The sequence below is a fragment of the Vicugna pacos genome, chromosome X, assembly GCF_048564905.1.
Source record: "Vicugna pacos chromosome X, VicPac4, whole genome shotgun sequence".
Classification (NCBI taxonomy): Eukaryota; Metazoa; Chordata; class Mammalia; order Artiodactyla; family Camelidae; genus Vicugna; species Vicugna pacos.
The window spans coordinates 77,661,182-77,672,862 of NC_133023.1; the positions used below are offsets into that span (position 1 = coordinate 77,661,182).

General features: G+C 37.1%; 1 non-coding gene across 1 annotated transcript; it reads right to left on the reverse strand.

The window, feature by feature from the left end:
- Positions 1-7,465: 7,465 nt before the first annotated feature.
- On the reverse strand, positions 7,466-7,627 carry LOC140692074 (U1 spliceosomal RNA). Its single transcript, XR_012067655.1, has one exon. It is a non-coding gene; the product is annotated as a U1 spliceosomal RNA (small nuclear RNA).
- Between the last annotated feature and the right edge of the window lie 4,054 nt (positions 7,628-11,681).

Sequence of the window (11,681 nt, forward strand, 5' to 3'; positions counted from 1 at the left end):
TTCAATTGTTTTGGGTACTATGGCCATTTTAACAATATTAATTCTTCCAATCCAAGAGTCTGGGTTATCTTTCCATTTCTTTAAGTCATCTTTAATTTCCTTAATCAGTGTTTTGTAGTTCTTCACGTATAAATCTTTCACCTACTTGGTCAGATTTTTCCTAAGTATTTAATTTTTTGGATGTGATTTTAAAAGGGATTGTTTCTTTACTGTCTTCTTCTGATAGTTCATTGTTAATGTAAAGAAATGCAACTGATTTCTGTATGTTAACCTTATATCCTGCTACCTTGCCAAATTCTTTTATCAGCTCTAGTACTTTTTGTGTGAAGCTTTTAGGGTTTTCTATATACAGTATCATGTCATTCGCATACAGTGACAATTTTACCTCTTCTCTTCTAATTTGGATCCCTTTTGTTTCTTTTACTTCCCTGATTGTGATGGCTAGGCTTCCAATAATATGCTGAATCAAAGTGGTGACAGTAGGCACCCTTGTCTTGTTCCAGATTATAGTGGGAAGGCTTTTAACTTTTCACCATTGAGTATGATGCTGGCTGTGGGTTTGTCATAAATAGCTTTTATTTTGTTGAGATATGTTCCCTCTATACTCACTTTGGTAATAGTTCTTAACCATAAATGGGTGTTGAATTTTGTCAAATGCTTTCTCTGCATCTATTGAGATGATCCTATGATGTTTGGCCTTTCTTTCATTGATGTGGTGTATCACATTGATTGATTTGCATATGTTGAGCCATCTTTGTGTCCCTGGGATGGATCCAACTTGATCATAGTGTACAATCTTTTTCAGGTGTTGTTAGAGTCTGTTTGCTAATATTTAGTTGAGGATTTTTGCATCTATGTTCATCAATGATATTGGCCTGTAATTTTCCTTTTTGGTAGTCTCTTTGGCTTTGGTATCAGGGTGATGGTGGCTTCATAGAATGAGTTTGGGAATAATACCTCCTCTTCAGTCTTTTGGAAGAGTTTGAGAAGGATTGGTATGAGCTCTTCCTTATGCGTTTGATTGAATTCCCCAGTGAAGCCATCTGGTCCTGGACTTTCATTTGCAGAGAGGTCTTTTATTGCTGATTCTATTTCACTTCTAGTGATCAGTCTGTTCAAGTGATCTATTTCTTCTTGCTTCAGTTTTGGTGGACTGTATGTTTATAGAAACTTGTCTATTTCTTCTAAGTTGTCCAATGTGTTGCATATAGTTGTTCATAGTAATCTCTTATGTTTTTTTGAATATCTGTGGTGTTTGGTTGCAATTTCTCCTTTTTCTTTTCTTATTTTGTTTTATTTGTGTTCTCTCTCTTTTCTTCTTGGTGAGCCTGGCCAGAGGTTTGTCAATTTTGTTTACTCTTTCAAAAAACCAGCTGTTGGTTTGATTGTTTTTTCCTACTGTTTTTTAAATATCTATTTTATTTATCTCCTCCCTGATCTTTATTATTTCTTTCCTTCTGAAGACTTTAGGTTTTGTTTGTTCTTCTTTTTCTAATTCTTTTAGGTGTTAGGCTGGATTGTTTTTTTTTTTTTTTTTGAGGTTGTTCTTGTTTTTTTGAGGAAGGCCTGTATTGCTGTGAACTTCCCTTTTAAGACTGCTTTTGCTGCATCCAGTAGATTTTGTGTGGTTGTGTTTTCATTGTTGTTTGTCTTAAGGTATTTTTTAATTTCTTCTTTGACTTCATCATTGACCCATTGGTTTTTTAGTAGCATGTTGTTTAGTCTCCAGCAGTTACTTTTTTTCTCGAGTTTTATTTTTCATATAGTTGTTTTCTAGTTTCATTCCATTGTGGTCAGAAAAGATGCTTGAAATAATTTCTATACTCTTTCATTTGTTGAGGCTTCTTTTGTGTCTGAGAATCTGGACACAAAAGTCTATCTTAGAGAATGTTCCATGCACATTTGAAAAGAATATACATTTTGTTTTGGGGGATCTAATGTCCTACAAATATCAACAAAGTCCTATTGTTCTATTGCATCATTTAGTATCTCTGTTGCCTTATTGATGTTCTGTCTGGAAGATCTGTCCAGTGATGTTAGTTGGGTGTTAAAGTCTCTTACTATTATTGTGTTCCCATCGATTTCTCCCTTTATGTCTGTTAGTATTTTTTTTATATATTTATGTGCTCCTATATTGGGTGCATATATGCTAATGAGTGTAATATTGTCTTCTTGTATTACTCCTTTGATCATTATGTAGTGTCCTTCTTTATTTTTTATAGCCTTTGTTTTAAAGTCTATTTTGTCTGATATGAATATTGCTACTCCTGCTTTCTTGTCATTTCCATTTGCATGAAATATTTTTTCCATCCTCTTACTTACAATCTATGTGTGTCCTAAAGTGGGTCTCTAATAGGCAGCATATTGTAGGCTCTTGTTTTATTACCCAATCTGTCACTCTGTCTTTTGATTGGAGCATTTAGTCCATTGACATTTATGGTAATTATTGATAGATGTGTGTTTATTGCCATGTCAAACTTTGTTTTCCAGTTGATTTGGTATTTCTTCTTTGTTCCTTTAGTTTTCTTTTTGTGATTTGATTTTTTCTTTTTGTATTAGCTTGGTTTCTTTTTTTGTGTGTATGTGACTCTATTGTATGCTTTTGATTTGTGGTTACCTTGTTTTTCAAGTATGTTAACTCATTACTCTATCTGTTTGCTTTAGACTGGTAGTCATATAGACTCAAACACACCCTAAGAAAAACAAAAAGAAAAAAAATCTACATTTTCTTCCTCCCCACTCCCACATTTTATGATTCTGATTTCCTCTTTTATATCTTCATGTTTATTCTCTTGCTGTTCATTATAGTTATCACAGTTCCAATTGTGGTTTTCTATTTTCTATGGATTCCTCCTTCTTTTCTATTTAGAGAAGACCTTTGAATATTTCTTTTACAACAGGTTTAGTACTGCTGAATTCTTCTAGCTTTTGTTGACTGTGATTCTTTATTTCTCCTTCTATTCTAAAATATAATCTTGCTGGGTAGAGTATCCTAGGTTGCAGATTTCTCTCATTCAGGGCTTTGAATATATCTTGCCACTCCCCTCTGGCCAGCAGTGTTTGTGTAGAGAAATCAGCTGAAAGCCTTATGGAGATTCCCTTGTAACTAACTCTTTGTTTTTCTCTTGCTGCCTTTAGAATCTTTTCTTCATCTTTAACTTTGGCCAATATGTCTTGGTATAGATCTATTTGGGTTCATCTTGTTTGGGATCTTCTATGCTTCCTGTACTTGGATATCAGCCATTGAGTCTTCTGATTTTAATTGGCTCCTCTTTATAGTTTCTATTTCCTTTTATAGTATTCTGCATTTCTATTGATAGTCTCTCTTATTTCCTTTAGTGTTGTTATCACCTCCTTTTTGAAGTCAGGATCTAGTAGACTGTCAGGGTCTATTTTATTGTTCATTCTTTCAGGGGACTTCTCTTGTTCTTTTAATTGAGAGTGGTTCCTCTGCTTCCTCATTTTATTTATATTTCTCTGATTCTATAAATTTAGGAGTAACAGTTATCTACTGTGGCCTTGAAGGGCTGTTTTTCAAGAAAAATTTTAAAATGGGAGCTTTCCTGCATAGTCTGTGTTCATCTAATAATTTTGTCATGAAGGCTGTTTTTAGTATAGATGGTTGGCACGTTTTTCTTCCATGTGTGTTGGCTATTATCCCCTTGATTGGATGTGTGGTTGGTGTTGTGACCAGAGCTTGCCCTGGTTGTAGAGTAGGGCTTCCTCTTTGCTCTGTGGTTGTCACAGCCCTGACAGGTTCTGGATCTGTTTCCCCGTTATTGGAATAGAGGCTTCCAGACCCATTTCTGAACTGCAGTGTGCAGTAGGTGGGATTGGAGTGCTTCCACTGGAAGAGGTGCCACTGAGTGTTCCTCCACAGGAGATATCCACCAGTGAGTGCCCTCTGTGGTGTTGTTTGTCACTTGTTATGCAGGCTTACAAAGTGCACTTTGTTGATGCTGCCCTTATCCATGCCTCAACTGTGAGAATATTGGTGACCTGCTCTGGTGTCCCCCAGATTCTGTGCCTGCAGAGCCATCAGAGCAGATCTGCTGATGTCAAACACTAGGACCTGTTGCAGTGAGGATGCAGTCACACACCTGGATTTATCATGCACCACAAAGTCAGCCAAGTTCCCAGCCCTGTGTCCATGTACAGTATGCAGGCTTGCTGTTAACACTAAACCTGCCCCTTCACATGCCAGAACACTACTTATTTGTCTCAGATGCAGAGGTCCACAAAGGCACCAGTGGAACAAACCTGTCACTTCTGCCTGGGGCTAGGATCAAGTCTCAGTCCCACTTGCCAAGCTGCAGAACCCATCAATATGGATTCAGGTTTCAGCCCTACCTCTGCCCAGGAGCTGTGCACCAGCGATTGTGCCCCTCCAGAGCAAGCCAAGAAGATGGCTGCATCTGAATCCCACCTCTCTTCTAGCGAGAATGTGTGCCAACAATAGTGCCAAGCAATGCCCTCTGGGCTAGTGGAGACAGCTGCTATGGCCAGACTGCATTGCACCTCTCCTCCCACATGCACCAACAGTGGTGCTCTCTATGGAGAGACCTAGCCTGATCTTCACTCTCCCAGCTTCAGCCTGTACCACACTCCAGCCACCTGAGGCTGCCTCTAGGCAATCAGTCCCAGTACTCTCCATCCTCTCCTTGGGTTCGTCCACTGAAACCTGAGCTCCAGCAGCCAGTCCCAGCCTGACACTGCTGGCTTGTGTCTTGGACTAGGGATCACAGGGACTCTCTGTGCTGGTTTCTTTTAGTTCTGTCTGCCAAGTGGATTCTGCTTTCTCCTCTGAGCATCTGAAGCTCCCTTTCTGTCCCGGCTAACTTTCTCCACTGGAAAGGGGGCTTCCCAGGGTAAGGGTGCTTCTCCTTCTTTGCCACTCCCTCCCCAGGGACAGGTCCTGCACTGATCTTTAAAAAAAAAATTATTTCTTTCTTTCTTTCTTTCTTTCTTTCTTTCTTTCTTTCTTTCTTTCTTTATAATTGAAGTACAGTCAGTTACAATGTGTCAATTTCTGGTGTACAGCACAATATTCCAGTCATGCATATATTTGTTTACATATTTTTTCCATTAGAGTTTATTACAAGGTATTGAACATAGTTCCCTGTGCTACACAGAAGAAACTTTATAGAATCTATTTTTATATACAGTGGCTAACATTTGTAAGTCTTAAACTCCAGAATTTATCCCTTCCCACCCCTTTCCCCAGCAGCCATAAGACTGTTTACTAAGTCTGCGAGTCTGTTTCTGTTTTGTAGATAAGTCCATTGTGTCCTTTTTTTTTAGATTCCACATATGACTGATACCATGTGATATTTTTCTTTTTCTTTCTGGCTTACTTCACTTAGAATGACATTCTCCAGGTCTATCCATATTGTTGCAAATGGCATTATTTTATTCTTTTTTATGGCAGAGTAGTATTCCATTGTGTAGATATACCACAACTTCTTCATCCAGTCATCTGTTGATGAATATTTAGGTTGCTTCCATGTCTTGGCTATTCTACCCATTTTTGTGAGAATTCTTATATTTTCAAAGTAAGAGATACTCTGCCAAAGTTCAGTAGGTATTCTGTATGAATTGTTCTGTATGTAGATGTAGTTTTTGGTGTATTCACGGGAGAGAGTGAGTTAGTCATTCTTCAATTTCATTATCTTTGCAGTCTTAGAACAACCTTATTGTTGATATGAGAAAAGTTTTAGTGGTCTGGATAGAAGATGAAACTAGCCACAACATTCCCTTCAGCCAAAAGGTTAATCCAGAGCATGGCTCTAATTCTCTTCAATTCTGTGAAGGCTAAGAGAGGTGAGGATGCTGCAGAAGAAAAGTTTTAAGCTAGAATAGGTTGGTACGTGGGGTTGAAGGAAAGAAGCTGTCTCCATAACATCAAAGTGCAAGGTGAAGCAGAAAGTGGTTATGTAGAAGCTGTCACAAGCTATGCAGAAAATCTAGCTAAGATCATTAGCAAAGGTGGCTACACTAAATAACAGATTTTTCAACGTAAACATAACAGCCTTATATTGGAAGAAGATGCTATCTAGGACTTTCATAGTCAGAGAGGAGAAGTCAACGCTTGGCTTCAAAGCTTCAAAGAACAGGCTGACTGACTCTTGTTCAGGGCTAATGCTGCTTGTAGCTTTAAGTTGAAGCCAATACTGATTTACCATTCTGAAAATCCTAGTGTCTTTAAGAATTATGCTAAATCTACTCTATGCATACTCCATAAATGGAGCAACAAAGACTAAATGACAGCACATCTGTTTACAACATGGCTTACTGAATGTTTTATGCCCACTGTTGAGACATATTGCTCAGGAAAAAAAATCCCTTTCAAAGTACTACTGCTCATTGATAATGCACCCGGTCACCCAAGAGCTCTGATAGAAATGTATAGCAAGATTAATGTTTTCATTATATAGAATAGCTAAACAGGATTATACTGTATAGCACAGGGAAATATACACAAGATCTTGTGGTAGCTCATAGTGAAAAAGAATGTGAAAATGAATATATGTATGTCCATGTATAACTGAAAAATTGTGCTCTACACTGGAAATTGACACAACATTGTAAACTGACTATAACTCAGTAAAAAAATGTTAAAAAATGTTTTCATGCCTGCTAACATTACATCCATTCTGCAGCCCATAGATCAAGGAGTAATTTCAACATTCAAGTGTTGTTATTTAAGAAATACATTTTATAAGGCTTTAACTGTCATAGGTAGTGATTCCTCTGATGGATCTGGGCAAAGAAATTAAAAACCTTCTGGGAAGGATTTACCATTCTAGATGCCATTAAGAACATTCTTGATTCATTGGAAGAGGTTAAAATGTCAACACTAACAGGAGTTTGAAAGAAGTTGATTCCAACTTTCATGGGTGACTTTGAGAGGTTCAGGACTTCAGTGGAGGAAGTAACTGCAAGAGAACTAGAATTAGAGGTGGAGCCTGAAGATGTGACTGAATTCCTGCAATCTCATGATAAAACTAATGGATGAGGAATTGCTTCTTATGGATGAGCAAAGAAAGTTGTTTCTTGAGACAGAATCTCTTCCTGGGGAAGATGCTATGAAGATTGTTGAAATGACAATCAAGGATTTAGAATATTACACAAACTTACTTGATAAAATAGTGGCAGGTTTTGACAAGATAGACCTCAATTTTGAATGAACTTCTACTGTGGGTAAAATGTTATCAAACAACATCACATGCTATGAAGGAATCATTTGTGAAAGGAAGAGTTGGTCGATGCAACAAATGTCATTGTTATCTTATTTTAAGAAATTGTCACAGCCAGCCCAACCTTCAGCAACCACCACACTAATCAGTCAGCAGCCATAAAAATTGACACAAGAACCAGCAAAAAGATTATGGTTCACTGAAGTTTCAGAAAATTGTTAGCAATTTTTAGCAATAAAGTATTTTTAATCAAGGTTTGTACATTTTTTTATGGGAAAGCTCAAACACAGTCCCCCACTACCACAAATTATGCAGTTGTTTCTCACACTTGGGGAAATCGCAGGGGTCAGCACATCCAGAGTGCAATGGATGAGCCTTGCCCTGCGAAAACCACCTTCATGATCATGCTATCTCCCCTGCCAGGTAAGTATGGGGTTTGTACATTTTTAAGACATAATGCTATTACACACTTAATAGACTATGGCATAGTGTAAACATAACTTTTATTTGCACTGAGAAACCAAAAAATTCATGTGACTCACGTTATTATAATATTTGCTATATTGCACTGGTCTGCAACGAAACTTACAATATTTCCAAGGTATACCTGTACCCATAATTAAGGCAAAGCTGAGTGAATCAGGAGGAAAAGTAACAGTTTCAGGTTCAGAAGACATGGGTTCCAGTCTGGAATTAGCCAAGGAGTAGGAGCATGACATGGGGCAGCGTGTGACCTTAAGGTCCCAAGCCTCAAGTTCACCATTCAGGAAGTGAGGATTCTCTTCCCCATAGGGTCCTTGTCAGGACTTATTGAAATCACAAGGCAGGGAAGTACACACAAATGCTTTAGTCCCAGCCAGGCCTGAAATTTGAGGCTCAGTTTCCTCATCTGTAAAGAATGAATCACAATGTGGAGCGGAGTTATAGCAAAAGGATTAAATGTTATATGATTAAAAGACAACCCAGTGTCATATTATGCACATGATTAATGAGAATATTAAAATGATGATATCTTATCAGGGATTAGTGGAACATTTTGCTTCCTTCGGTATTTTACTTTTTTTTTTTTTTTACTGTTTTCCAAATGAAATATATCTAAGAGTATCCACAAAGCAAATTATTTAGAAATGTCCAAACCTGCAATTCTACCTCTGGAAGGTTCATTTGGTCTTTGCCATGCAGAACTATGTCTGCTAAAAATCAGAGTGTTACTGTACTACTCTCCTAGGTTCTTTTAGAGGAGGGAGCATCAATCTGCAGCCTCTACAGCTTCTCTGAAGTACACACTCCATCTGCTGTCTGTGGAAAAACTCTGCAGTTTCATTGCTGAACTGACTCGTGTCCCCAGTGCCCTGCTCAAAGGTGGAAGAGAGAATTTTAGATGAATATTCAGATAAGATATTTGAAAACTTCAGTGTCTTCAGTCCATTGTGCGATGCTACAGCCTATGAAAAATTTTGAGCTCACAGTCTTTGGCCCCCTTTCCCATGAAAAGTGTATCTGGAGATGGTAAAGGTGGTGGAGTCACTAGATGCCCAGTGGTAGTCAAACCAGTAGCGTATGCCTGAGATTTCTCACATGAAGTGAAGTTTCAGCTGAGATCTGAGGCTAAGTCAGCAGAAGAGGAGAGGGTGGACACTAGCCAGATGTAACAGGAAGGAAATACCCTGTACCTGGGTCATCCTTTTAGAGAATCCAGAGTGGAAATCCCTTACCCAGCAGTTTGTCCTGCTGGGAAAAGCTTTGTGAAAGTTATTGGGACAATTGTAGAATGGACCTGAACCCCTTCTGCCCTTGTTACTCTCACCTCAGGCCTATAATATCCTCCAGCCCTCTAAAAGGAGTCTAATATTATTACTATGATTTCTGTCTGTGAAACCATAGACAAGAAGAAAATCCCTAGCTAAAGCAATTTGGGCTTGATTTTATTTTACATGTTCTTTCATCGCTCATAGTGCAAAGAAACTTTTAATAGATTTTTCTTTCCTTTTCCCAACTAACATTTCTCATAGGAGGAAATTCAGAAATTGGAGGTCTGGGACATCTGGTGAGCAAAGCTCGAATGGGAGCCTGGATGTTGCTCAGCAGGAAGTGTTTGAAGGAGGAAGTGAGCAAGATGCCCATCAGATGGAAATTTCTGAAAATTTTTGTGGCAAATGAAGCATTAAGGGTGAGATAGAGCCCAAGTACATTCAATCTAGTGGCAAGAACTTTTCCTTAGTGCCCTGCTTCTATTATGACAGTAAAATTGTATGTGTGTGATTAAGAGACAAGAGTAATGTGAAAAAAATATAGATTTAGATATATAGAGTTAAGCCACATACACAGATACCATTTTTGTAATGAAATTCCCAACTAGGTATATACTATAATGTAAAAATTGACATAATTTATTTTTCTGATTTCAAATTAATATATTTCTTTCTAAAATGAAAGAAGTGCAAGAATGTGCATATGTTATAGAAAATATTTTTCTGTGTAATTTTTTGTTACATAGCAAGATGTGCATCCTTGATAATGAGTTTATATTCCCCAGTTATATTTTTCTGTGCACAGTACTATGTAAGTAGGTTTATATGAACATATGTATTCTTCCAGATTTTGCTCACAGTATGTATATACTATATTCCATTTGTTATATATGTATATTTATGTATATATGCAAGTATAAATATATGTACACTCATACATACATGCATGTATAATTGTTTTTGTATTTGTTTAATCTTTATATGTTTGTGATTCATAGTTCTTATTTAAATGATTTCAACAGACTTAAAACAATGCTCTTTACTAATCAGATTTATTTGTATAATATTAAACATTTGCTTATAAAATATGTTCCAAATGTTTTCCCAATAATTCACATTCCTTTACATGTGACATTTATGTTTGAGATAGACAAAGGTTTTTTTCTAACTTCCCTTCAATTTCTCTTATTATGTTTGTAATAGAGTTAAAAGCTTTTCTTGGGTCACATATCTAGTTTTGGTTCCCCCAGTGTCAATGCCATGCTAACAGGGTACTCAAACAACCCTCTCCCCAATGTCTTGGTCTTAACGTTTATGGTGGAGATGAAATCCACTGTCTTAAGCCTGGAGGCCTAGATATAAGGCCGTAGGGATTGAACTGTCCTGGGGGCGGTTAATGTGGGTCTCAGTTGAAGCAGAGGAAATTAACCTCCATGGAGGGACAGAAATGATCACTTACAGAATTAATTTAGGCCAGAGGCACTTTATATGGTATTTCTTGTAAGCAAACACATATTCAAATATTTTCCACATTACTCACAAATGTAGAATTTGGTCTAAAGCCCTTTTCTATTGTGCCCTGAAGCCATCAAGGCTTTGAATCTTGAATTCCAGGTGGACTAGTATTTGATGCAATCTTATATATTACTCATTTTTTGTCATAACTGTATTATTTTTAAATTAAAAATCCATGAAAACTAAAGCAATTTCTGTACTGTGCAAAGAAAAAAATTAAAAGGTTGAAAATCTGGGGGACAATATTTCAAACAATGTTGCAGATTTTGTGCTCATGTACAAGAACAAGAGATATTTTTGTTAATCAGTAGAGAAAGGGGCAAAAGATAACCACAAATAGTTCACCTAAAAAGCAAAATGCTTCTTCAATAAAGATCTGAAAGATGCCAAACCATAAACTGAAGAAGTCATAATAAGTAAAAAAAAAAATCAGTCTACAGAAAATTACTTATATAATTGGAAATTTTAAAAAGAATATATCTAGAACTGCATACCTACAAAAATTCCTTAAGGTATTATACACATTACCTAAAGAGAAACACATCTGGAAAATGTGCACCTGTCCTTTTACATTGGATTTCTTGGATACATGTGAGTCACGGTGAGGTGATCATATAACTGCAAGGTGCAGAATAATTTCACTTTGTAAGTGTACATTTTAATGTTTAATATTTTGTGATTAGGATAATTTGTTGAGAAGTACACTTGAAAATGTCTAATACCCCACTGACAAAAAAGTTCACGTATATTTACCGTGTTATCAAAATGTTCACATGATATTCTTTATAAAAAGTCAAAAATGTCAACTTTTGACTTGACAGTATATCTATGTATTTATGTGCATTTCTGTCTTACATTTCCCTTACCTCTGATGTTCACGCCCTCATTTGCAGATATTTCTTCACCTCTTTCAGACATCGGACTTCCTCTCTCTGAGCATAAAGATCTAGGAAGGGAAGGTGAGCAAAGAGTGGAAGATTCCAGAAAGTAGTGGAAAATTCCAGAACGTTCTGGCTCATGAACTGGAGCTCAGTTTCCTCCCTCCTCCTTTCCTTGGAAAGCCCTCTAATCTAAGACTTTCAGAGCTACAGTTCTGCCTCTAACCACTAGGGGATATCTGCCAACATTGACCACATTTTATTGTTTAAAAGAAAGGCTATGATTTGTAGTTTCTACTGTCACCACAGTGAACCACCAAACTCTGTTCGCTATTTCCTTT